Here is a 24,100-nt window from a genome sequence, read left to right on the forward strand (position 1 = left end):
TTAATATGGAAAGTGCAGTTGTCAGGGTTCCCTGCAGGTGTGTTAGGTGTGCTGCCTTTGGACAGGTTGAGTTAGCACATTCTTAAGAGATTACAAACAGAATTCTGTCAGGCTTCAGACAGGTAACTCAAGTAACCTTTATGTCTCACTCAGAGGCAGTCCACACCTAGTGACAATTAGGTGGCTGAATAATAGTGTGGTATCCAGACATGACCTGTCTCTGCACCTTCTTCTAGCTCATTCCTGGCTCCATGTGAACAAACCTGAGGAGCAGAGTCTTTGTTCCTGTGTGTTCACTTAGAAAATAACATACACTGCCACAGCTGTAATTGCAAACTCAGTTGCACTCCTGTCCCACAGTGTACCAAAGTAAGGTCACCTTGAGGCTTGAACAAGAAGTGACACTGCTCATTAACATTTCCACTTTAATTCTGACTTTCAGACTTTTTAGAGGAGAATGTTAGAGATAAGAATAAAATTAGCACCAAAACTGTCTGCTGCTGGATGGAACCACTGTCAGTGTTGATCAGATGTAAGATGAACTGGCTGTGCCTCCGTTTGGTTTGAAGTGCAGCTGACTTTGTTCTCCTCCCCAGTGAAGTGCCTGTTTCCATATGCAACTCCAGAAGTGCCATCACAAAGTATTTGTAATGGAGGTTTGAGCACTGTGCACAGTGTTTACATTTTTTAATATCTCATCTTTTATAAATTAAAACTCCAGTTAAAAAACCTCAACTTTTGGAATCCTCCTTGGCCAAGGCCATGTAGCCCTTTGGGGAAAAAAACTTCTCGTGGTGCAGCAAAAAAAGATTTAAAAAACTCAGAAATGCACCTTAAATATCCAAGTATTTGAGCCTCCTTTAAAGGAGACTGCTTCAAGTATCTGTTTATGAAATTCATACTTAAACAAGAAGGTGGCAGAAAATGGTTCTAGGATTTAATTTCATTTTAAAGGAATAAAGACTCTTATTCTGCAAGTAGTTGTTGCAGCAGGGTTTGGGTTTTTTGAGGCGATGGACTTCCCATCCAACTCAGAGTCACAATAACCCTCCTATTCTCCTAAGCTGTTCTGTTTATTATTGTTAAAATAAAGTCTTTAAAGCCCTAAATAAACTTTCAGCCTAATCCTGCTGACCCTAATTCTTATTCATGTGCACAGTCCAATTAAAATTAGTTGGGCTAAATGGAACAAACTACAGTTCTTTGGGTCACCACGATCCTGTTGTTATTTATGCTGTCTGCTTTTATACATGCTGCTGCCAGATTCATTCAGAGTACTTGACCTGGAGTAATTATTTTCTTGATTACTTCAGAACTTAATCTTCACACCCTGTAATAATTTCATCTGCAGACATTAAAATATTCCATGCTTATTTTTGCTGAACATCTGCAGTTTCCTTGTTTTGATGTATTTTCATATCAGGACAGATATTTTTACTTAGCTACTGAGAAAATCTTGAGAGCAGAGCTATGCACAATGAGGATAATGCTTCTTCCTGTTATTTCTCTTTCCCCCCCAAAAAAAATAGATTGTGGGATATATTAGAATGTGCATGAGAGCCAATTCTGAGAATTTAAAACTTTTATAAGTTTTATGGGGATTTAGGAAGAACGATTAGAAAAAAATGGCACTGGCAGAACCACTTAAAATGGACATTGAAAAGATATGAGAAAATTCCCCAGATAGCTAAGTTTTTGTTTCGTTTTGTTTTTTTTCTTTATTAACAGCTGTGATATTCCTCAGTAAATTTCATAATCATCCAGTATTTTCCTACTCTTTCAGTCATCCTCTTCTTTTGCCACCTTTGAGTTTATTGCTGTGTGATTTCAAGCAACACGTGGTGGTGTGGGTGCACTTCAAAGAATCAAAAGTCTCATTTTTGTGGACATATCTCCTGGGATTAAGAAATGAGAAGGAGAACCAACATGGCTGGCCTTTTTTTCTAAATAGAAGAGGCAAAACAAAGCTCTGCTCCCACAATACAGCTTCCTGGTTCCATCAGTATCACTGCCAAAACACTGCAAAGCAAATCCTTACTTTGAGCTAAGCAGTGATTTTTCACCTTATTTTCTCCTCTAGGTTGGACTGAAAGTGTTTTTTGGCAGACTGGGCCAGTGGTTTGGAAACAATGACAGTGAAAATGTCCATCTTCCATGCTGTGGATGGCTGGGTGACAGGGACAGACCTTCAGGGGCAGAGCAGACAACTCCCTGCTGCCCCATCCCAGCTCCCTCACTGTCCCCTGCTGGAACGGGGCGATCTGTCCTGGGAAACCCACACAGGTAACGGGGCAGCCCAGCCTGCTCCAGATATTCTGCTGAGGGGGGAGGCAGGGAAGCTGCTCAGCACTGCTCACACAAAGGGTGAGCAAGAAATTTGGTATCATTTTGCTACAAGTTGAAATCCGGCTGGGAGAAAGTTTGGTGTTTTTTCATTACAGGCATTTGTCCACTCTATCATGGGGCTCTAGTGGATTGTTCTGGCGAATCAAATTTCAGTAATGGAAGACATTACTTTTCTGGTACATCCCACTTATGTTCAGGATGGTGAAATGGGTGGTTCAGATGCAAACTCACAGCTGTTTCTTATTCCAATATAGAAATCACAGGCTGAGAGATGGCCTTAAACCTTGCCAGCAGTGAATGTCACAGTCAAACACAGAGCATGCATGTCTCCTTAAGCTAAAATAATTTGGATGCATTTGCTCTGGTTGCACAGCAGAGAGCAGGAGTTGCTATTTAAGTATCTAAACGCTGGAATTAAAAACTCTGGTGTGTTTTGGCCGGACAGAAACAGGATTGGGCTCCTATGAAATAGTCCCTTTGAAATAGGGTTTTGTCCTTGGCACTTAGTTTGGCTCTGTGTCTCTAGAGAAATAATTGTCCCTGCTCTGGCAACCTAACAGTTAAATTCAGAGTTGCAAACAAGTAGGCATTTATATTTTTATTTCTATTAATATCCTCCTGGTTATGGCACTCTACATGGTGAGACAGTTTTTCCACCATAGAAAATTTCCTTGGCTAGGTTTAGGCAAGCATAAACATTTACTTCTCTGGGATCCATTACTTACCAGCATTTTTCAACTAATAAGCATCCAGCAGGATGAGTAAAGGTCATATTAAATGCTTCACTTTATGGGTTTTGAGGAGGGAAATATATGTATGTGCAGGGTAGAAGAAAATGGTCTCGTGCTGCAGGATTTGATTAATTTGAAGAGGATTAGAAATATCCTCTGTTAGAATATTTCAGCCTCACTCTGATTCTCAGCACCCTGACTAACTGATGACTTGTTTGTCTGCTAAATTCTGGGTGTCATACTTCAGATCAAAAGCCCAAAAGAGCGAATCTGGTTATGGAGAAAGATGGTTTGCTTTGATCTTAACAACCTTATTACAAAATCTGTTTTTCTGTTCCTTTTCATGTAGCTCTGGTAGACAAGAACTTGTATTCTCCCCTAGTGCAAGCAGGTGAAAATATCCTTTCAGCTGAAGGAAATAGTGACTCCTATGTTAGTCCTGAATGGAGCCCAAGATAGTCAGTCTAGGGATGGGCTACTTGGCATGGGAAACTGAGATCCAAGTCCTTCAGCTAACATTGGAGGCAAATCCTTTCTGAGCTAAGTGCCTAGAGTACAGTTAATTCCTTTCTGCTTGGTTTCTTTCATTCCCATTTCATGCTCCTCTTCTCCTGGATGTAATTTACCCAAGAAAAGAAATGCCTGGGGAAAAACAATTCCTCTGGCAGTATTTCTAGATCCAAAAATCCTGGGGATGGGCTTTCCTGAGGGTGTTTTAATCTGGCAGCCCAGACTGATGTTCCCACCCTCTGTGGTTGGTTCATGACCCTTCCTCCTCAGTGCCTCCAAGGAGCATCAAATCTCCTTCTCCCTGTGGTGTCCGAGGGCTTCCTTCAGCAGGCAGCACTAAATAATGCCTCATGGTTCTGGGACTGTCATGTTGGGGCAAAAAACCTTAAAAATCATGAAATTCACTAAGCAAGAACTATCAGGTCCTTTAGTCCTGCCCTTTTGATCCTGGAGTCTGCAGGGTTGTTGTTGTCCAAACAAGACCAACCCCTTTGCTCTTTAATGCCAGCTGAAACTCTCATGTTGTAATGTAAATAAAGCAAGGCTTCGAGGAGGAACACTAAATAGAGGGAAACTCACAGGGAAATCACAGGAGCACCACATCTTCTGGCAGTCTCTGAGTCACTCAGACTGCATCACTGGGGCACCAAGGGCCTCGGTGTCCCATCAACCATCAGCTGTTGCAAAGGCCAATAAAGAAAGAAAAATGTAGGGAGAGGCTCCATGCAGGTGTGTATTTCCAGTGGCACTGAACTGGAGACTCCTTGACACCTGAAGTACTTGTTACAATGTACATGAGACTCCTAAACCTTTTCCAATTTTTCTATAAATTATAAGACAGGTGCCTTGGTTCCCACTGGGCAGCTGAAGCTGTGCATTTACTGTTTGCCTGCAGACTTCACAGCAACTCATCAGGGGAGGCTGTGAAACTTCTCTTTTTTGGTATTAGTCTTTATTAAAATAAGCAGAATTTTTGGCAGTATGTGCTGTTTTCTTTTATAAGCTTAAAAATGTGTTAGACAGTCATGAGAGAGTGCCACACAGCCAAATTAGTGTCAGTTTTGAATTAAAAAAAAGCGATGCCTTGCATCTCTAAAATACTCTAGGAAATGCTGTTGATTTTACACCAGTTCACTTAGTCACTCCTTCACCACCGTTGCTGGCTGGAACAGAAATTATTCCACTTTTGTTAACTCTGTTCTTGCAATGAATGTTTGCAATTCTGCTCCTTCATCTCTGGGTTTCACATCCTTGGCCGGTTCTGTGGACTCGGTGCCTCTGTGGCTGGCTTTGGTACCCATGCTCTTAAATGTAGAGCAAGCCAGAGATGCAGGAGGCAGCAAGCAGTGGCTTTCTAGCCAGAGGAAAACTGGACAGTCCCAGGATATCTGTGGTGCTTGAGGATTATCACTGCCTCACAGACTGGGAAGAAGGAACAGCCTGTGAGATGCTTTTCAGTTCATGGTGTCTGTATTTGGATAAAGAGGCTCTGTTTGGATCTCTGATGTACACCAGTTGAAAATCAAAGCAGTTTTCCTGATGACAGTGACATCCTAGCACGTCTTAGAGAAAGAAAGCTACATTTTTTTCTTTCAGCAAGAATTTTAAAGCCTCTGCTTGGAAATTTCATCAAGAAAATGTTTTTCCCTAAGATATTAACATTTTTTGAACAGTCAGTCAACCACAAAGGGAGAAGGTATGTTTTGATCTTTTGATTTTTAAGGTTTTTTGCCCCAACATGACAGCTGACATCATGACAAGACAAAAGCAAGAGTAACGAAACAAGAAAGCAAGAAAACCTTTTCCCAGAAATCAAGATTGTAATTTCCAATGCTTGGCATGTTGCTTATCTTCATACTCACTCTCCAGTTGAATAGCAGATCCCCCTGAATTGTAAAGAACTTATCTTCTCAGTTTCACAATCTACTTGGGAAAATTGCCATGTAAGCATGGGGGAATCTGACACATCTCTTCAGCATGAAGTGAAGCAGCTAAAATGACAACTATGTCCATTACACCACCCAAGCAATTAGAAGGCTCATATTTTATAATGTTTTAACCAGCTCTTCTTCTCCTACCACATGAATCTGTCACCACTTCTCTTATTTTAAAGTCTCTTTGTGACCCATTTTCTTTTTAAGATTTTGATAGAAGTTACCAAAAATTATGGAGGTGGTTCTAAGTAAGATGGGTATTTCATTCTAGAAAGTGGATGAATTTTTCATTCCTGTTAACTTGGTGATGTTCCACATGGGAAAAACAGTCTCTCCATACAGGATTGGGACTTCTTGATCAGGGCTGTAAGCTTCTTCAGTAAGAAACATGTTTAAAGATCTGTCAGATATGCTAGTGTATTTCTATAGGACTGAAAACCACATTCTTGCTGGCTTGCAGTTCTGGAGAGCATTCACTCAGTGGCCACTGTTTGTCATTGCAGGAGACCAAATGACTGCAAATCATTTACAAGTAATTTTACAGATGTTTCTATAATGAAATATAGAATGTGGCATTTTTCCTTGTTCTAGTTATCACCATTTCATTCTCCAAACAGCTTTGATCATTATCCTTAATGTCAGACCTGTGGCTTGGTCCCTACACACCTGGAGGGAAATGCTACCAACAAATCTCTGACCCCTCTCCTCATCATCTTACTGAAATATTCTGTAAACTATTCCAGCACTTCTTTTAGCTCATTAGTAATAACAAGCAGCTTAAACCATGCATAGATCTCTCATTCTCACTCTCTTTTTTTATTAATCTTTACACAAATAGCTTAAAGCACATAGGAATCTTTTGTTCTTGGTAACTGTAATCTAGGAATCTTTGGGACTCATTGAATGCATCTCCTTCCTTTCTTGGCTTTTCATTGGTGCATTTCATTTTGTAGTAAGTGCAATATAAGTGTTCATTCCAACTGGCTTTTATTAGAAAATGCTGTTTGGATTGAGAACAATTAGTACACTGATGGGATTTCAGGTCTGGATGTACCTGATGGATTCTCTGCTCTGACCCTGGCACCACCCCATCCTGATGGGGCCAAGTGAGATTGAAATGAGGGTTATTGTGTTGTGTGTTATTGGCTTTCCAATCACAGTTTGAATGTGAACACAAAATACGTTTCATAGACAAAAACCACTTTTTTATCAGACTGTACAAATAATTTAGTCTTTCTTGATCCATCAAGAATTAGCAAATAGGTTACTGTCCAGAGGTTTGGAGTGAATTACTTGATCAGTAGTTTCAGCCATCAGGAAAAGTTTATGTTAATGTCATTCTGGGATCCACTTTTCCAGTATCTGCAGATAGCACTCAGAATAGCTTCTCATCACTGAAGTGTAATGGTGTGAAAGGAGGAGTGGACTGAATATCTAAGAAACTTTCACAACCACTTTTGGACTGTTCCTTTGGCATGAGACTCAAATGTTTAATTTAAGCATTCAGCATGAGGCTGCTGGATCCAGGTGTTAGAGGAGGGATAGGCAAATGTGGTCCAGCTATTGGAGATGCTTAGGAGCTCAAAATCAACCAGGAGGAGGCACAACTGCAAGATCCTTCTCAGCATGAAACTGGAATGAGGGGCTGAACTCACTAGAATCCCTAACTAAACTAAGCCCACATACAAACCAATGAGAGATAGTCTGGTTTTGCAGAGCTTTCAGTTTGTGTAGACAAGAGGAGGATAAGCAGATCTGGAGATGTGAGTGCCCTGCATTAACAGGGAGATATCCTGATAGAGGGAGTCTCAACCTCTCTGCCAGACTTGGCTGCACTTGTATCTTTGCAAAATTAAAATCTGATAAGAAACTACTGCTTCCATTTAGATCTACCTCAAAGACACAAATTGAGTTTAAAAATAATTTTGATGGATGGATGCTCATGTAAACGCTCAGACATTTTTGAGCTACCATGGATTTCTGTGTTGGATGTTTTAAGTTCTTGATGCAGAAAGTTATTCTACACTGCAGGGGAATGAAGGCAGCAGGATTATAGATGTCCTCATCTGTCCTTTGTGCATCTGAAACCCTTCAGGGAACATGACAAGCTGCCTGTAAGAGCCCTGCGTGCAGAGACAGATTTGTATGATTAGCTGTGCATCCTCCTTTTGCGCTGGAACTTCACATGGTGGAAAGCAGGGGAGCATCCTGCCTTCAGCCTTAAAACTAATGTTTGCCACACAAATTTGCCTTTGTTTGAGTGATGGTGGGGCAGAAAAAGCACACAGCTGGAGTGTGGTTTTGTAATTGGTCTGGAGAGTTGACCTACAGGTCAGAGGCATCTCCTGCACGAAGAGCTTTGCTGAAGCCTTGGATTTAGTCTACAAGGTCATATAGTCAGGACATCAAGTTTTAGCCCCCAGAATTTCAGCCTAGTCTGCTACTTGAGAGCAAAGATGTGGATTCTATTAGATAACTGGACCTAGTCCAAAGCTCATTGAAATAACTTCAGTTTTCTGTATTTTCAATGGAATAAGCCTGTTTTTAAAGCGCAGTTATTTGAATTCATAAAAAAAGAGTTACTTTGTGATGCTTCCTTGATTACCCCTTTCCCCAAAGATTTTGAATAGTGAACATTTTTATGGCACTGTACATCTCATATCTCACTTCATGGTGTCCCCATGGATGGCTGCAGATGCTATTTCTGGTTTACCTTTTTATTTGAACTGGAAACGTTTCAGTGACTTTCCAAATGTTCTGAACTCTTCATTGGCCAAAACCATTTACAGGCAATGATGATCAAATGCACATGTTACGGCTGTGCCTGGCTGGTTTAATGGATATGTTTGTCATTTTCCTTTCACCCTCAGCTTTATATCCAGGCCAGATTCCCCAAGAGCCTGACCTTGTCCATTGGCAGAGCAGCATTCCCTTCCCATCCCGTGTGGCTGTGAGGCGTGATGGGAGCCGCGTTCCAGCAGTGCCAGCCTGTTGTCATGCTTGAGCAGGATTATACCCTCCAGTGGAATGGCAGAGCACCTGAAGATGTCATCCTGGACCCCAGCAACTTCAACAGGTACTGCCCTATGCTGATAGAAAATCTTCTGTTTTCCAAAGGTCTGGAACTTTATCATTTTCCCAAAATATTCATCAGTGACCTTTCGAAGGTCTCGGCAATTTCTGAGAGTGTGGAAGCAAGGTTTTAAAGGTTAACATTAACTGATGCAAAGAGATGCTTCTGCTTTCACTCTATTCCAGCTTTTTTGATGTGCAGAGAGGCTTCTCTTTCCAGAAAGTTTTGAAATAGAATCCAAATAAGTCCTGGCCTGCTGTCCCTGAAATCCCTCCAGAAGAGCTCTGGCTCTGGTTCATTTATTTGTACTAGTCACTGCACACATAATTTATCTCCCATATATATAAAGTGCAGAAATACATCAGAATGTGCACCAAACTTTGCATCTTCTGTAATCCAAACAGCACTGGAATTATTGTGTCTTTCTAACTAAAGTTTTAAAATGTTAGGTCTCAGCACAGCAAAATTGCAGGCTGTGCTGCATGTATTTCCCATGTTTTCTTAGCATTGTATAAAGACAGGGTATATCCATTATAGATGCTGCTTTTTCCCTTGCAGTCTTCTTCATTTTGCTTGATTTCATTTATGGCTTTTAGTGCTGTTCTTACTTTAGTGAGGTTACTTGTGCTTTGCACTGGTTCCATTGTTAGGAGAGTCCTGCAACCCAGCCAGCTCATCAGGGGTGGGCATTGCACAGAGGAGATGCTGCAAGGCATGAGCACCACAAGAAAGCCTGGGCATCACCTTGGCTTCTGCAGTTTGTCTGAGTCCTCAGTTATTGTTAAAATCACACTGTGGTAAAAAAACAGAGGTTTGCAAGTGAAACCTGACCTGATTACACACAGCAGAGCTCAGGTTTCCAAAGCAGGATTGAGATAGTTGGCATGAAGGAAGGCAAAGGCACTGGGGACGTGAAGTAGCATGTTCTGCTGGTAAATCTGGAGGGCACCCAAGTCCCTCCAGTATCATCCACCAAACCCCACACCCATCCACTGCTCCTCCAGCAGAGTGTCCCTGCTGTGGGTTTGGGTAGGATAGTTTTGGCCAAAGCTTGAGCTCTGTTTAGTTCCCCTGAACTCTGAAGCTGAAAAAACCTAAAGATCTTGTCTGTGGATCCCATTATGAATGGCCATGGGAATGCAGCTGAGAAGGGCAGTGTTTCCTCTTCATACTTCCCATTCCAGGGGGTGACACACACCTGGGCCTTCTGCTTTAAAGATGTGGTAGCTGTAGGACCATGACTGAGTAGGTGCATGATGAGGGTTTGGACACTCCTGTCACAGGGGAATTACCAGATTTAAAACACTGCTTTATATATATGTATTAATATATCTTTGTACACTTAAAGGGAGAGGAAAACCTACTAGCTGCTCATGGACAACCTGAGTTTTGCAATTATTATCTGTCTTAAATGGTGAGCTCTCTCCTTGCAATTGCAGAGCTAAATCTTCTACCAAGCCACTGATGGCCAGCTCACACTTGCCAAAGCTTTGGCCCACAATCTTCAAGCATGAATCTAAATTTGAAGGCAGCACCAGGCTTTGGTTCAGCTTTTTGGTTTTAAAGTTCAGCTTTAACTTTAGCTCTTGTTCAAGCATCAATTTAACTACATTTTACTATTGAAAGCCACAATGTGGTTGTGGTTTCTTTTGTCTTGTACAAAACCAGTTATTTGAACTGGGCAAAGGTTTGCAGAGTTTTTTGATCCAGAAACAGTTGGCAAGGTATCTGTTTTGAAGAATCATAAGCAAGAAAGAAATCTACTGTAACAAGGGGAAATCACAATTTTACTTCACTTTGTTTAGAGCATCTTGCTAAGAAATAATTGGGAATGAATTATGTGGCTGCTCTGTCTAAACCTCAAGTATGCTGGATGCTCACTAGTGTGAGATTTAAGGCTGATGCAAGAGTGAAATCTCCAGACTGCATGGAAAAACATGGAGAAATAAGATTCCCATGAAAAGATGAAGGAATTCAGGAGTTTTAGGTTTTAGGAGTTTTAGGTTTTAGGAGTTTGAAGGAAAATAAATGCCTGCCTAAGCAATTTCACGTATGACCTCTCCTAAGCATTGTATTCCAATGATTTCTGGAATGAAAGAAATCTCAGATTGTGGAAACCAGAGTAATCAGAGATAGAAAAACAGATTTTTACCTGTCTCACGTGGCTTTATGTTTTATCTGTTCTTTTAAAATTCAAAATACTAGATAACCTCCAAAAAATGATCTTTTAGTATGGTAATATCCGTGCCAAGCACGAGATGCAAACCAAATTACGTTTGGATGAACTTTAATAGCCATCTTCTAGGGTTAATGCTTTCAGAAGAAAGCTGAGTGAAGAGCTGAAGTGTTTTCAGTGCTGTCACAGTAAGCTGATGGATGGCTACATCCGAGATGCTGCCTTTGCAGGCTGCCCTCAGCTTCCCGTGATCTGCACTGGGCTGGCTAAAGGAAGGTCAGAGGGGAAATAAAGAATGTGACAGGGAGGTGTGTACCAAGATTTGGATAGCATTAATGTTGAATTCTCGCATGGTTAACGCTTTCCCTGCCTCTGAGGCACTGTAGAAAGACCCAGCAGACCTTGTGCCAGTCCAGACATCTGTTGGAAGGCAGGAACGCCCAGATTCCTGGGGTGGGCAGGAGCTGGTTGGGATGAATTCATATGAGTCAGCTGAAACTGGCAGTGCTGGGAGCTGTGAGTCCTGCCCTGTGAGCTCAGAGGCACCGCTCAGGTGGGTTTGCTCAGCGCAGGAGGACACCAGTCACAGCACAGCCACCCAGCAGATCTTTATCTTTCTGCTGTGCTCTTTCTTTCTGTCTTGCTGCACATTTGTGCCTTCCTCCCCCTGATTCAAACCAAGTTTAGAGTAATCCCTCAGTTTCTTTGCTTCCATCAAACTAGGTGGCTGCACCAGACAGAATTCCCATGTCTCCACATGCTGCCATGTGCTCAAGGGGCTGCTCCACGCCCGCCAGCCTCGCTCCCAGGGAGAGATGGACTGGTTTGCATATGTCAGGGGAATCTGTTTCTCACTGGCTGATGGGCAAACATAAAGCCGTGGTGGAGACCTGCAGGTTGTGTTTCCAGGCTGCTGGGGAACATTGCAGGCTCAGCAGAAATGCCTGATTAAGCTGTAGATAAGAGGTGTCTGTTTAATGCCTGGGAGTTTCCCTGTGAGGATGAGCAGGAGGATGGGTATTGATGCTTCTGGAAAGGGGTAGTGCAGGGCAAGGAACTCTGAGTGTTCTGGCAAGTGAACAGGAGAGCACAGGCTGGAAGTTTAATGCCTAGGAAGAAAGTGTGCTCCAGAATCAGTCCAGACCTGCTGAGGGTTTCTTTCAGGGCAGCAGAAGTGTGCAAAACTTTTATATACCCTCAGATCTCTTCTCCATGGGTCATGTCTCTTTGTTGGAGTGGTTTCCATGACCTTCACCCTCTCCCAGCTGTTTGTATTTTTCCTTTCCTTTTGTTTGCTTGGTTGATTTGGCTTCAAGATTTTTGTTTTTTCTGGGGGGCAATGTTTGCTGTGGGGCTTTTGGGGTTATTTTTTTGGGGGGGGGGGAGGGGGCTGTGTTGATATTTTTTTTCTGCTTCACAGAAATTTGAGAATTATCTGTAAGACTTAGTTAAGGGCTTTCCTCAAAATTACTGTCCTGAAGCACAATGGTCCATAGAGAACATCAGGCTTGTTACAAGATGAAGGAGAGGCTGCTAATCCAGAAGAGGATGGAAAACATTATTTGGTTGCTAGTAAATGCCTTCTTTTGGGCGCTGGAGAGCAGTACAAAGATTGGCACTTCATACAGTAATCAAAGGCAGAAATTTAATCTTTCAATTTAATGACCCAGGCTTTGTGCCTGTGCAAATTTTCTAAGCAAAGGCAAATACTATTATCAAAGGCACAGGGCTGTTCAGTAAGTCAGCCAGGCTTCCTTGTGCTATCAGCACATCTACAGATAAGAATTATATCTCCTCAAAGCACATATCTGAAGTATAGTGTAATAAGTCATGTTGTTGAGGCAGCCTGAAAGCAGTGGCAGTTAGATTAAGCATTCCTTGCTTTTAATGAGAACAGGGAAATACCTTTGGACATGGTCTGCTAAGGCTCAGAGGGAAGGGTTTTCCCTCGTTAGGGCTCTCTGCTGTGGCTTGACAGGGAGAGTTCAGGGAAATGTGCCTGAAGGTGTACACTGAGGTGTACAGTGTTTTTTGGCACCTTAGTGAGGCAGTTGGATCCTTATGAAAGTTTTATAAAAAAAAATCAGGGAGGGGAGGGCTGAATTTATTGTCAACAGCAAACAAAAGGGTAGATGCCCATGTGAGTGCTCAGGCATGTGTTCAGCCTCTCTCCTGCTGTGGTGTTTGTGCAGGGATGGGCACAGGTTCACTGCCCAACTTCTCTGTTCCATGGGCTGAAAACCTGTGCAGGGGCTTGTTAGCATCTTCACCAGTGAACAATCTTAATTATCTGAAAATTCAAGAGCCCAAAATGAGCTTGTGCCTAAACTTTTCAAAAAAATCTGGACTTTTTTGACATTGGGTGACATAAAACCTCCAGGAGGCTGCAACCCATGCAAAGGTGGAGATTTCAGTGCAGGGAAACTTACACAGCCCAAGTCTGCACTCAGACTCTGGGGGACTCATTATATTTGTATTTGCCAAGGTTGTGTAGGTAGATTTTTTTCCTATGGCTTGTTATTCAATGCCAGCCTGATTCATACTTTCAGCTACTTGTCATTTTTGCGATTAAATTCCTTGGTGGTGATAAGGTCTGGAGGAAAACAAAGATAACAAGACAAGGCTAGAATGTGCTTGTTGCAGTCTTGCCCAGTTTAGAGATATTTCCTAAATTGTTTCTTCTTCAGATTAGTTCCAAATGAGCTTTTCCTCTTGCTTCCCAGATTGATAGATGCTCAGGAAGACATAATTAGTATTTCAAAGTGGATCTCACAGTTTAAGGCTGTGAATGCTTTCTTGTTGTACGTGCATGAGTTCTGGCCCCTCCATGCCCTGGGTCTGGATGCAATACAAGGAACACCACCACAACTTCCAATAATAATAAAATAAAGTGCTACCTGGGTTTCATAGCCTGTCCCTCCTGATAACATCTGTGATTCAGAGTTAATCATCCACACAACACATAAGTCAGCAGATATATTTGAATTCACTTCTATTTAAATCCCTTAAACTACCCACAGATCAACCCATGGATGAAAGCCACAAGATTTATATGCTTTTTTTTTTTTAATAATTGGAAAGAGGCTAAAACACTTGCCAGAATACCAGGTTGAAGTACCTAGTACAGCTGGGTGAAGCCAGTGCTGGCATTGCCGTGTCCAAGGGATCCCAAAGCCCTGAAGTTTTCCCTCCTTACCTCTGGTCTCTGTCCTCTGCAGCTGGGATTAACAAGGTGGCTCTGAGGAGGCACATCCTTCCCGAGATGATCACACTGCAGCAGGAATTAGAGCGATCTGAGCATCAGATGGTCCCAGATGGCTGTGGCAAAGCAGGCTGCTTGGCACTTTGCAGCCTGCCATAAAAAACCCGAGGGGATTTCCCTGCTTTTACCCTTCTCCTGGCCCAGGGAGTGGGGCTTGGGGGTCCTTGAGGGAGCATCTCCTGACCTGATGTGCATCCAAGGCACAGCAGCAGGAAAACACAAAAGACAATGGTCTGTGATAGAGAACTTGGAATGACATTAAAAAGATAGGAACTGAACTGGCATGTGATTCCTCCTTGAAACATGTAGGGTGGGAAAAGAGATGATAAAATGATGTACTGTGTTCAAATGCAGGAAGTTCTGATTTTTGCTTGAATATATTTGTCTGCAAGCCAAATGCTGTCTGAGTCAGACCTTGGTTTCATGAGGATCAGCAGATCTGTACCTCAGGGCAGGATCCCTCCTGTAATTTGTTGAGCTTCACAAAAACAAAAATAATTCTTTTTGCCTAAGGAGATATGGATAAAAAAATTTAATTTATATTAAGATATGGCCTGTGCTTTTGAATTTTTAATGGCATTTCCTAAATAGCAATAATTAGGAAAGGCATTTAAATCCCAATACACCTGACTCTAGTTAGCTAAACACACACCTGACTTGTGACAATCCCTGAAAAAGCATTTTTTCAGGCCAGAACAGTCTTCCCTCAGTAACAAGGCCCTGAGAAAATTGGCTGGATGTTCACTCAATGTCCATGTTTGTCATTGTTGGGGGCTGGGTGTGTTTGCTGGACTTGAGCCAATGGCAGAAAACTTAAAAAAAAGGCCAAAATCTAAGAAAAGAGGAGTGAGCAACAGCTGCAGGGATCTGGTGGGGAATGGGGGTTCAAGGAAAACAGCTTGAAGTGGGAGAAAGTGGCAGAGACAGATCCTCTTCAGCCCTTTCTCTGCTCTTCTCCGCAGCAGTGAGATGTGTGGGCATTTCTCATTCCCCTTTCCTCACCAGTGCTGCTGACTGAAGATGAGGTGGCCTGTCCTGGAAGCAGGTTTTGTGCCAGAGGAGAATCAGCCAAGTGCTGGGCAAGTTGTTGGGAGGTTGGGAGAAGTTTTTTGAGAGAAAAAGCAGCTGTATCCTGACTGAGAGCAATGATTCCCGTGATTTATTCTTGGGATGGGTTGGAGGATAAATAGGGGCTATGAGATTTTTATGGTCCTTTGAAGTTTAAACTTCAGTCTGTAAGAGACAAACTTACCAAAGCAGCATGTGGGGATTTCTGCTTGGTTCCCATATTATGAACAGGAAAGTTTTAAATTCCCAGCTCTCTCAATGCCTTTGAAAGTTCGGCTCACGTAGATGTTGACCAAAATGTCAGAGGGGTTGTTTTTAAATAGGAATAATAACAGTTGGGGGAGACTGACTCACTAGATGGAACTCTCTTGTTTTTTCAAGCCCAAGGAAAAAAATATGTAATTTTCAGTTGTACTCTATGGCATTCCCTCGTTAGTTTACCCCAGATTTTCATCAGTGAGGTCAGGATTTGGACTGTGCCCTTCCATGTTCAGCAGCTATGTGACACACCGTGTCAATAAACATGGTAGGGCTGTTTTCTAGAAAAATATTCATCAGCTTAGAGGTTCCCTTTACTAAAATACAGCCAGGCTTGACATCCAGGATAACCAGAAACCCCAGCACTAGATGATACTCATTTGCCCAGGACTCACACTCCACCTGATGTAGCCAATATTGTGTGTTGCTCACAATATTGAACAAGTGTTATTCATCCTCTCCCAGGCAGTCAGAGCCCCAGACATGCACTTTTTGTATGTTTATTCCAGCCAAACCTCATCTCCAAGTTACGTGACTGGCTTTACATCCCACCACTCACAGAAGTCTCCCCTCCCTTGCCTCATTGATCACATTTCTCTGAGTTTGCTTCTGAGAGTTCAGGGTTGAACTGGAGGTGTGTTCTGAGGGTTGTAAATGAGCTATGGATGTGTGTACGTGCAGATCTCTATCTGCCACATGTTCAAGAACAAGAAACCTCTTGCCTGCTTTTTTTTGCCTTTCCCTTGTCCTTTTTAGGCTTTTGCTTATCCCAGGAAGCCTGCTCATTGCCAAAACAGAACACTTTTTTAACACTTTGTCTGATGTTTTTGCTTTATCTGAAAGAGCCAGAACTGCAAATGACAATATCTTGGTGAAATAAAACCCAAAGACTTCTTGGGTTTGTTTCATCCAGGCATTTCCAAAAGAAAACAAACAGGATAAACACAATGGTAAAAATTCATGAAATGCACCATAGGGATTGTTGAATGACAGTAACAGAGGGACAGAAATGTCAGGTTTTATACAGTCTGGTGTCAGCAGATCCTCAAAAATTTTCAAAGTAATGTTTGGAACAGTTGGGACCCACTAAACATGGACTTTTTGCTAGTGTGTATTAAGCTTTCCTCCTTCAAAGACCAAAGTTTTTGGTAAAAACAAAAAAAAATTGGCCTGATTAGGAACACAAATTAAAAAAAAAAAGAAAGAAGAATGTTCCTTATTTATAAAGTGAGATGAACCTTTTCACTAGAAAAGATTGTGAACATAATTACTTAGTTTTGGAGTGCAAATACCTTAAATAGCTCAAGGTAGTTTTCTACACATATTAGTATGAATTTTATTTAAACTGGAAAGTTAGATTTTCTACCTAAGAATATTTTCATTTGTTTCTCTTGCAATAAACTCCTAAGAATGAAAATAGAAGACAAAAACCTGGTCCTATGTATTGCTCCACTGGCATTTTATTTATCAAGTCTGACTTCTATCTACGTTTTAAGTGCATTTGTTTCCTACGTTTGTGCTGGCTGTTAAGAATGAAAGCATCTAAAGCTATGTATGTTCCTCCAGCCTTCAGGTAGGGCTCTAAAATGACTTTGAATTTGTAGTTTGGGCTCTACCATGAATTCAGTGTTTTTATTTCTTGCCAGTGCTGTGTGTGTCCACAAACACCTGTGGCAATCCTGATGTGCCGGTGCTGAGAGTGCCAAAACTAGGGCTCATCTACAAGACGTTTAGGCTGGCTCAAATTTTTCTTACTCTGCCTGCAAATATTCACCTCAGAGTAGCAGCTGCTAAATGATACAGAATTGAGAGGTTTAAGCAGAGAAATGAAGCAGGACCCACAGTTTATTGAGCACCCTGAAAGAGAAGAAGGCTTCCTGCCCTTGGGAGCTCTTTGGTGGCCGGGGCAGCGGCTGGGGAAGATGCACACACATCTGTTTTACTTTGAACTCCATGCCCCAGACAGCCCATGCCTGATTGCTGCTTGTTCCCTGAGGCTGCAGCTCTCCCTCAGCTCTGGCAAGGGCTGGAGCACGGGCATGCAGCACACAGCCTCTGCCCAGCTGCAAGGCAGTCACAGGGACCATCCTGCAGCTGTGCTCACATCTCCTCCTTTGCTTGTCCTGGGGCTGCTGCAGCCCAGCTCAGCCACACAGACAGGTGTTTTGGAGGGTTTACTGTGAGTTTTGTACAAGCTGAAGAAACAGAACTCAAGTGCAGAACTAAATAGGAGACTGCTAAATACCACTAATTTAAAGAGAATTTAATTTAAAATATATTTTAAATTTAAAAATTAAATTAATTTTTAATTTAAAATTAATTAAATTTAATTAATTACTAATTAATTAAACTTAATTTAAAGAGAAAAATTTAAATTTTAAAGTTTAAATTTAATAATTTATATTAAGATATAAATATATATATAATTTAAAGAGATAATTATAATCTCTTTAAATTATATATATTTATATAATAAATTTAAACTAATTTAAAGAGAAAATAACCCCCTTAATCTTTCCAATATTTACATAGAGGATAAGTTTTAACACCTTTGCTTCTCACAACTCTTCCCAAGCCCTTTGTTGTGGGAAAGTACTTATTTCCATCTTTTCCTCCACAAACTCCAGAGTAGGTGCTCTTCATTTGATCTTTTCAATCCTGGTATAATTTATTTCATTGCTTCATTCAGCCTGCTCACGTGCACCCTAGACTGTAGCACTCCTATTCCCAAATGACCTGGCAACTCAAGATGGTCACAGCTGTGTTTTTTTTCTTTTTTCTTTTTTTTTTTTTAATTCTTTCACCCTCTAGTTTCCTTTTCTAATGCTTTTTCCATTGCTCAGGGAGGTGGCAGTCAGAGTAGCACAGCACCAAAGCTGGTTCCCAGCAGCTGGGGGAGTGACAAGCTCTTTTTGTGATGGTGACTTCAGGGGATGAAATGTGCTAACGCAATGCAAATCACCCTTATGAAAGAGCCAAATGTCTTGGGACTCCATCCTAAAAATATTCCACGAATACGGCTCTGGTGCATTTCTTTCATTTCCTCTAGTTGGAGGCCAGATCATCTGAAAATATGTCCATTTTTGAGCTGTCCTGCGTTATGACACAGCTGGAGTTGGTTAAAATCTAGAGGGCAGTATCTGGCTTAAGCTGATGGGTCTTTGTGTGGCTTTGATTTATTATTTTAGAACAGCCTGTCCCCTCTTCCATCCTGTCAATAGCTTTGTTTTGTTTTAATGAAAAAAACAGAGCAAGGCCAAAATAGTTTTCCTTTATTGTTGTCCATGTGTAAAGCAAAGTAAAGGTCCAGGCTTGCAGATCCCCTGATTTCACCAAAATGAAGTGGTTTCCACTCATTTATTGCTCTGCAGACAGGGATGGGTGGTGGGTAACTTCAGGGAATCCTTTGGAAAAGTTTTGACTTCCTGAGCTTTGTAGAATGCAGAGAGACAGATGATGAAGGTGGCGCTTTCTTTCTCTAAGCTAAATTTATATTTTGCATTTTTACCAGGAATGCAGGTGGTTCAAAGAACACATTTAAATCCTGGAAGGTTTTGGTGACACAAGGAAAGCAAACCCTGGTTCAGCCACCTTGGTGTTACATGCTGAGCCACTTAAGAGGGGAGGAAGGAAAAAAACCCCAAAAAGCTAATTATCTTGATGTTTAGATTGTCTTTTGAGGTGTAATCTTCACGTGGCTTTCTGCTTTGCCCAGCACAAGTACTTCTCACAGACAGGAATGGGTGTTGGGGTCTTTTGTGGGAAATCCTTTCTATCAGTATAAGAATTCTACTGTATCTGCAGCTTTGGCTCTAAGGCTTGTGCCAAGGGTTTCTAGTTTGGGGCCTTTTTTTTCCCTGAAAGAGGGTTGCAATGGGAATCACAGGATGAAGGAAAGATATAGGGGCATTTTTTTTTTTGTAAATACGTATGCCGAAATTTGGGGAAACAGGAGTTAAAAGACAATTTAACTTTATCCTTAGTTATTCTAAACTGACATTGAAGAAACAGCCAGGGAGAGGGAGATTTTAATGGAAACCATAATAATAAACTTCTCTGTAAAGCAGAGGAAGCAGGTCTCTTTAGACTGTGGCTCTGGTTCAAGCCAGAGATTACTTTTTAATTCCTGAATGTGTGCCCCCGGTGCAATGTGGGCTGGATGCTGGCTCCCTGTCCTGCAGCAGCTCCGGGTGAACCAGCTGCCTCAGGAGACATGGGTGGGTATGTGACTGGCTGCACCTCAGCCTTATGGGGCAAGGAAGAGAAAATCCCTGGTTTTAAGCCATCCTGGCACCTGACTCAAAGTCCTCGGAGGTCAGCCGGGGTCCCTGGATCAGACCTTCGTAGTAAGCAGTCGTTGTTTCCAGACAAAGCAAAAAAATCTGATTTTCTTTGGCTTTGAGGATTTGTTGTGGTTTTTTAGAGCCGTAAGAGAACCTCAAAGGACATTTCTTTGTTTTCCCCTGAAGACTGTACTCTTGGCTGCAGACCATCTCTCTTGTACTCAAGCCCTTGAGTGCATTTTTTCCCTTTGCCCCCGCCTGCCCTTTTTGCCGACAGGGGAGACTGGCTGCGTGTCACCCTCTGCTATCCCAGGGAAGCTGTTTTCCAGGTGGTGCCAGAGATCCCAGCGAGGGACAGGGCAGTGCACAGTGTCCAGCACACTCTCCTCCAGGGCTGGTGCTCTCTGTGGAGCTGGAGAGCGGCTCCTCTGCTCCGGCAGAGCTCCAGGGTGAGCCTGGGTGGGCAGCAACCCCTCGGGGTCTTGTTCTCACCCCAGCACCTCCTTTCTCTTTCTCACAGCTAAAATCCAGCTCTGTCTACCTTGCATGCTCTCCTCAGTGATCTCAGGCCCAAATGGGTTTCCTGGCTGGAGTACCTGGGGCAATCTGTGTCGGTACCCGAGCACAGATTTGCAGTGGTGCTCAGAAAAGAGCTGATTTCTAGGCTGGACTGGGCTTCTTGTGTGTCCCTGCTGCAGGTCTGGGCACAGTGTCAATATTTGTTTAAACCCATTGTACCCCAAAGGGCCACAAGAAAGATCCCTCTCGTGACCAACACTGAGACAGTTTGTGAAGCTTCACCCTCTTCATATGCCCACAAAAAGAGATTTCTAAAATAATCCCATTCTAAAAATCAAACTTTGTGAAAAAAAGGTGAGCACCAAAGCACATTTCTTATTTTGGAGGCATGAAGACTCCTCAAACTCCTGCCCTGGCTTAGTGAGACTTGAGGACACCTTTGGTTAAAAAAACATATTACGAAACCGTGTTTCTCAGTCAGCTAAAATAGTTAGGCAGGAAAAAAGTGTTTTGTGGTTTAACCATGAGTCCCATGATGCTTCACCTGACTAAGTAGCTGCTTCAGGAATCAATCCACAAATGCCAGATTTGAAAATAAGATGGGATATATTTATTCATTCAACCATAACACATGAGCAATCGAATCCCGGAATGCCTTCCCTGCTCACCAGGCTCCTTGATGATGGCCAGGTCTCTCTCATCACAGGAATTGTGAAACAGTAATTTGGTAATTAATCCTCCTTTTTTAAAAAAATAAATAAATAAAAAAAAGGTTGCCCAAATTCTGTAAACAGGTTGTTTACTACTAAATAGCTGGAAAAATGGTCACACGTGTGGGTCTGTGGGGAAGAGCCTGAGCTGCCAGCAGCCATCTGGACCTGGCACATGCAGACTGATGGGTCTAACCTAACTGAATTCTGGCAGTATCAGCATTTTGGTTCTCTGTTTAGTTCAGCAGTTATTTTTTTAGCCTTTCAGGGTCCAGAAGTTATGGAATTGGCTTTTTTTCTTTTCCTGTTGTTGTTTTTTAGACTATTTCATAATGAGTGGGATGTTTCCCCTTCTTTTTTTAACCCCACATGCTGGATCCTTGGAAGGGAACCAAGCTTACTCATTCTTTCTTCCAGACAAATAGAAACAAATATTTAGTTTTAAAAGAAATAGAATGAAGAATCCCTGTAAATCTCATGTGTCTTTTTGATCCCGGAGCTGAACTGAGCTGTTTATATAATTTCCTCAGCCTGAACTGCAGAATGGACAGGATTGAAAACATACTTGGAACAGTTAGAAATAAAAATGAACTGCAAAGGCCAGAAGACCTGGCTGCCTTGGAGCTTCTGTCATGCATGCTTTGGGCTGAGCTCTGCAAAGAAGGGAGCTGGTTATTGCAAGCAAACCTGTGTCCCTGCACAGCAGCCTAAGCACAGCTGCTGCTCCTCCTCAGGTGGGATTCTCATTAACCCATTAACAACCAACTGCTCCTCCTCAGGTGGGGTGTCACCATGCCTGGGGGCAGCAGGGCTGCTTGGGGCTGGGGTAGGGTGTGCCCCAAGTGCTTCTTGCTTGGGGGTCTCATCACACCACAAGAAGAGGGCAGCTCAACCTGTAATCTTGCAGGATTTGGCAATGGATGTGCCATGTTTAACTGTTAGAGCTGGTTTGGGAAGCTGGGAAATGTGAGGGATAGTGCAATTTAGCAAGTGCAGCTCCAGCCTGTACCCAGTTTATCCTCTAAGCACATGGGGCCCCTGATCCCTCAGTTGGCTCCCATTTGTAGGTACCTGTGAGCATGTGGAGCTTAGAGAGGACAATTACTGCTCCCAGCAAGGCTGTGAATGGATTAAAATCATGGCACACGTGTGGCCAGGGCACTCCTGGAGCTGTGGCCCTGACCCCTTCTCAGAGAGGCCAGTGGCTCCCCAGCACCCTGTGCCCATGTCTCATCACCCCATGTCCATGTCCCATCACCCCATGTCCATGTCTCATCACCCCATGTCCGTGTCCCATCACCCCATGTCCATGTCCCATCACCCCATGTTCATGTCTCATCACCCCATGTTCATGTCCATGTCTCATCACCCCATGTCCATGTCCCATCACCCCATGTCCCACTGCCGGGTGTGTGGGTACCACAGGTACCACCTCTGAAGGGTGGAGCAGCCTCCTGTGTTACACAGAGTCCATGCAGTCAGGTAAGGAGGAGCTGTAGGGAATTCCCCCAGGTGAACCTGCCCAGCATCACCTAACCTGTGTAGAGAGAAGGGTTTTGCTCTGATTTTCTGCAGTCTTTTGTGCTGTGCTTCACATATTGCCCCAAAGATAATGCTCAGCTAGAAGCATGTGGGTGCACGTTCATGGCACCTCTCCCCACCATTTCTTCCTTTTAAACCAGAACAAAAGGACTCTTGGTAGGGTTTATTTTGGATTAGCTTTGAATTCCAAAGGAGGACATTGCTGTTGTGTTTCAAACCAGGAAGCAATTCTGGTTAACAGGAATAGCTGAAAAACTAGAGCCAGATTTTCCACTCATTTACTGTAAATTCACCCCACTCTAAATCCTGCAGAACTGTTTCAGGCTCATACAGAGCTGCACTTGATTTTATAGCCAGGCAAAATATATGAAATCCATACTCAATTTACTTCAAGCCAGAGTGTTTTCCAGAGGATCCTTCAAACTGTATTGCAACATTGCAACAATAATGAACACTTAAATGTGAATCAGGGTCACAGTTTGAGTAAAGGATTCTTGCTCTTGGGATCATGTATATCTGGGCATTGATACCCAGTGTCATTTTGCTGATGAAAACCAGTTAGCAAGCCAATTTTTAAGGTTGCCTCTGGTGTAATTGCAGGTTGCTATCACCAGCACACTCTCACTTGAGTATATGGGGATCCAGATCCAGTCTCTTGGCAGGGCAGACATACAAAACCACTTTACATCTGCATTCATTAAGGTACTTTGTGTTTTACTGCATATGAAGTAGTGGTTAAATAAGGGAAACTCTATCTCCAAGGAAAGTTACTACAGAATCTTGCTGAGCCTTGGCAGAAGGAAATGGGAAGTTCCCTTGGAAGAGGTAAGTACATTGTTCTCCCTTACAATTAACTCAATTAAAGTCACTGGGAGTTTGTATTCTATTCAGATGAGGATTTGAGCTCTTAGGGGAAAAAAAAGGCCTTTTATCACCTCAGAAAGAGAATTAACACCACTGCTCTAATGCAGAGGAAGGGGAGGAAAAAGCAAACTAGAAGCCATTGTTTACAAAGGATGTGGGAGAAAAAACAAGTTTGTTTTTCTCATTTTCTTTGCTGGCATTGCACTAAAAGATAAAAATAACTATATTTCACTACTAAAGAGGTTTGGAACTGTCAGATTGTCCCTGCACATGCCTTATATATCTGTCTGGACAGAGAAGAGTGACTGAAATAATTCTTACAAGGAGACTGCCCAGGCTCACATGCCTGCGTGCTACTGAATTATAATTAATGCCAAGCAAAGCTGGTACAGCATCCTTAAGGAATATGAGCAGCCAAGATTTCTTGCTAATCTCGGCTGCATCATCAAAAATTTATTCAGAGCCATTATCAAGCAGGTGCCAGAGGAGGCAGCATGCTCCCCGTGGTGAGGCACAGGCACTGTGTGTGCACAGCACTCGTGGGACAGGTGTGCTACCCTCAAAGCCTCTTTGTCTTTTCTAAGGCTTTAATGCAAAGTGTTGTTTTTCTAAGGAAGTTTTAATTTCAACACATGTAGTTCTAGCTGCAGTAAAGGCTGTAGGTAAATGGTAAAGGTTAATGCCTAAAGAGGGTTCTTACCCTAAGTCTTGAAAAGCACGGAAAATTTGGACAATGAGGAAGGGCATGTTCTTGTTTTGCTGAACAAAAAGTTGTAGATGTTTTGAATTTCTGATCCAAGCCTCCCCAAAGGCTGAGTGAGCTG

At 42.5% G+C, this 24,100-nt stretch overlaps 1 protein-coding gene and 1 pseudogene across 3 annotated transcripts in view; both read left to right on the top strand.

The window, feature by feature from the left end:
• The window catches only part of LOC111933877 (cell surface hyaluronidase CEMIP2-like), a 54,520-nt pseudogene that overhangs the window by 25,301 nt on the left and 5,119 nt on the right, over positions 1 to 24,100 (top strand). The window contains exons 19-24 of the transcript XR_015275991.1: positions 2,081 to 2,283; positions 8,392 to 8,597; positions 19,919 to 20,090; positions 21,921 to 22,090; positions 22,250 to 22,286; positions 22,991 to 23,114. The product of XR_015275991.1 is annotated as a cell surface hyaluronidase CEMIP2-like (transcript). The remainder of the gene's footprint in view (positions 1 to 2,080; positions 2,284 to 8,391; positions 8,598 to 19,918; positions 20,091 to 21,920; positions 22,091 to 22,249; positions 22,287 to 22,990; positions 23,115 to 24,100) is intronic.
• Positions 1 to 24,100, top strand: part of CEMIP (cell migration inducing hyaluronidase 1) — a 103,769-nt gene that overhangs the window by 18,102 nt on the left and 61,567 nt on the right. The window lies entirely within an intron of this gene.

Source organism: Cyanistes caeruleus, chromosome 13 (assembly GCF_971803275.1).
Source record: "Cyanistes caeruleus chromosome 13, bCyaCae1.hap1.1, whole genome shotgun sequence".
NCBI lineage: Eukaryota > Metazoa > Chordata > Aves > Passeriformes > Paridae > Cyanistes > Cyanistes caeruleus.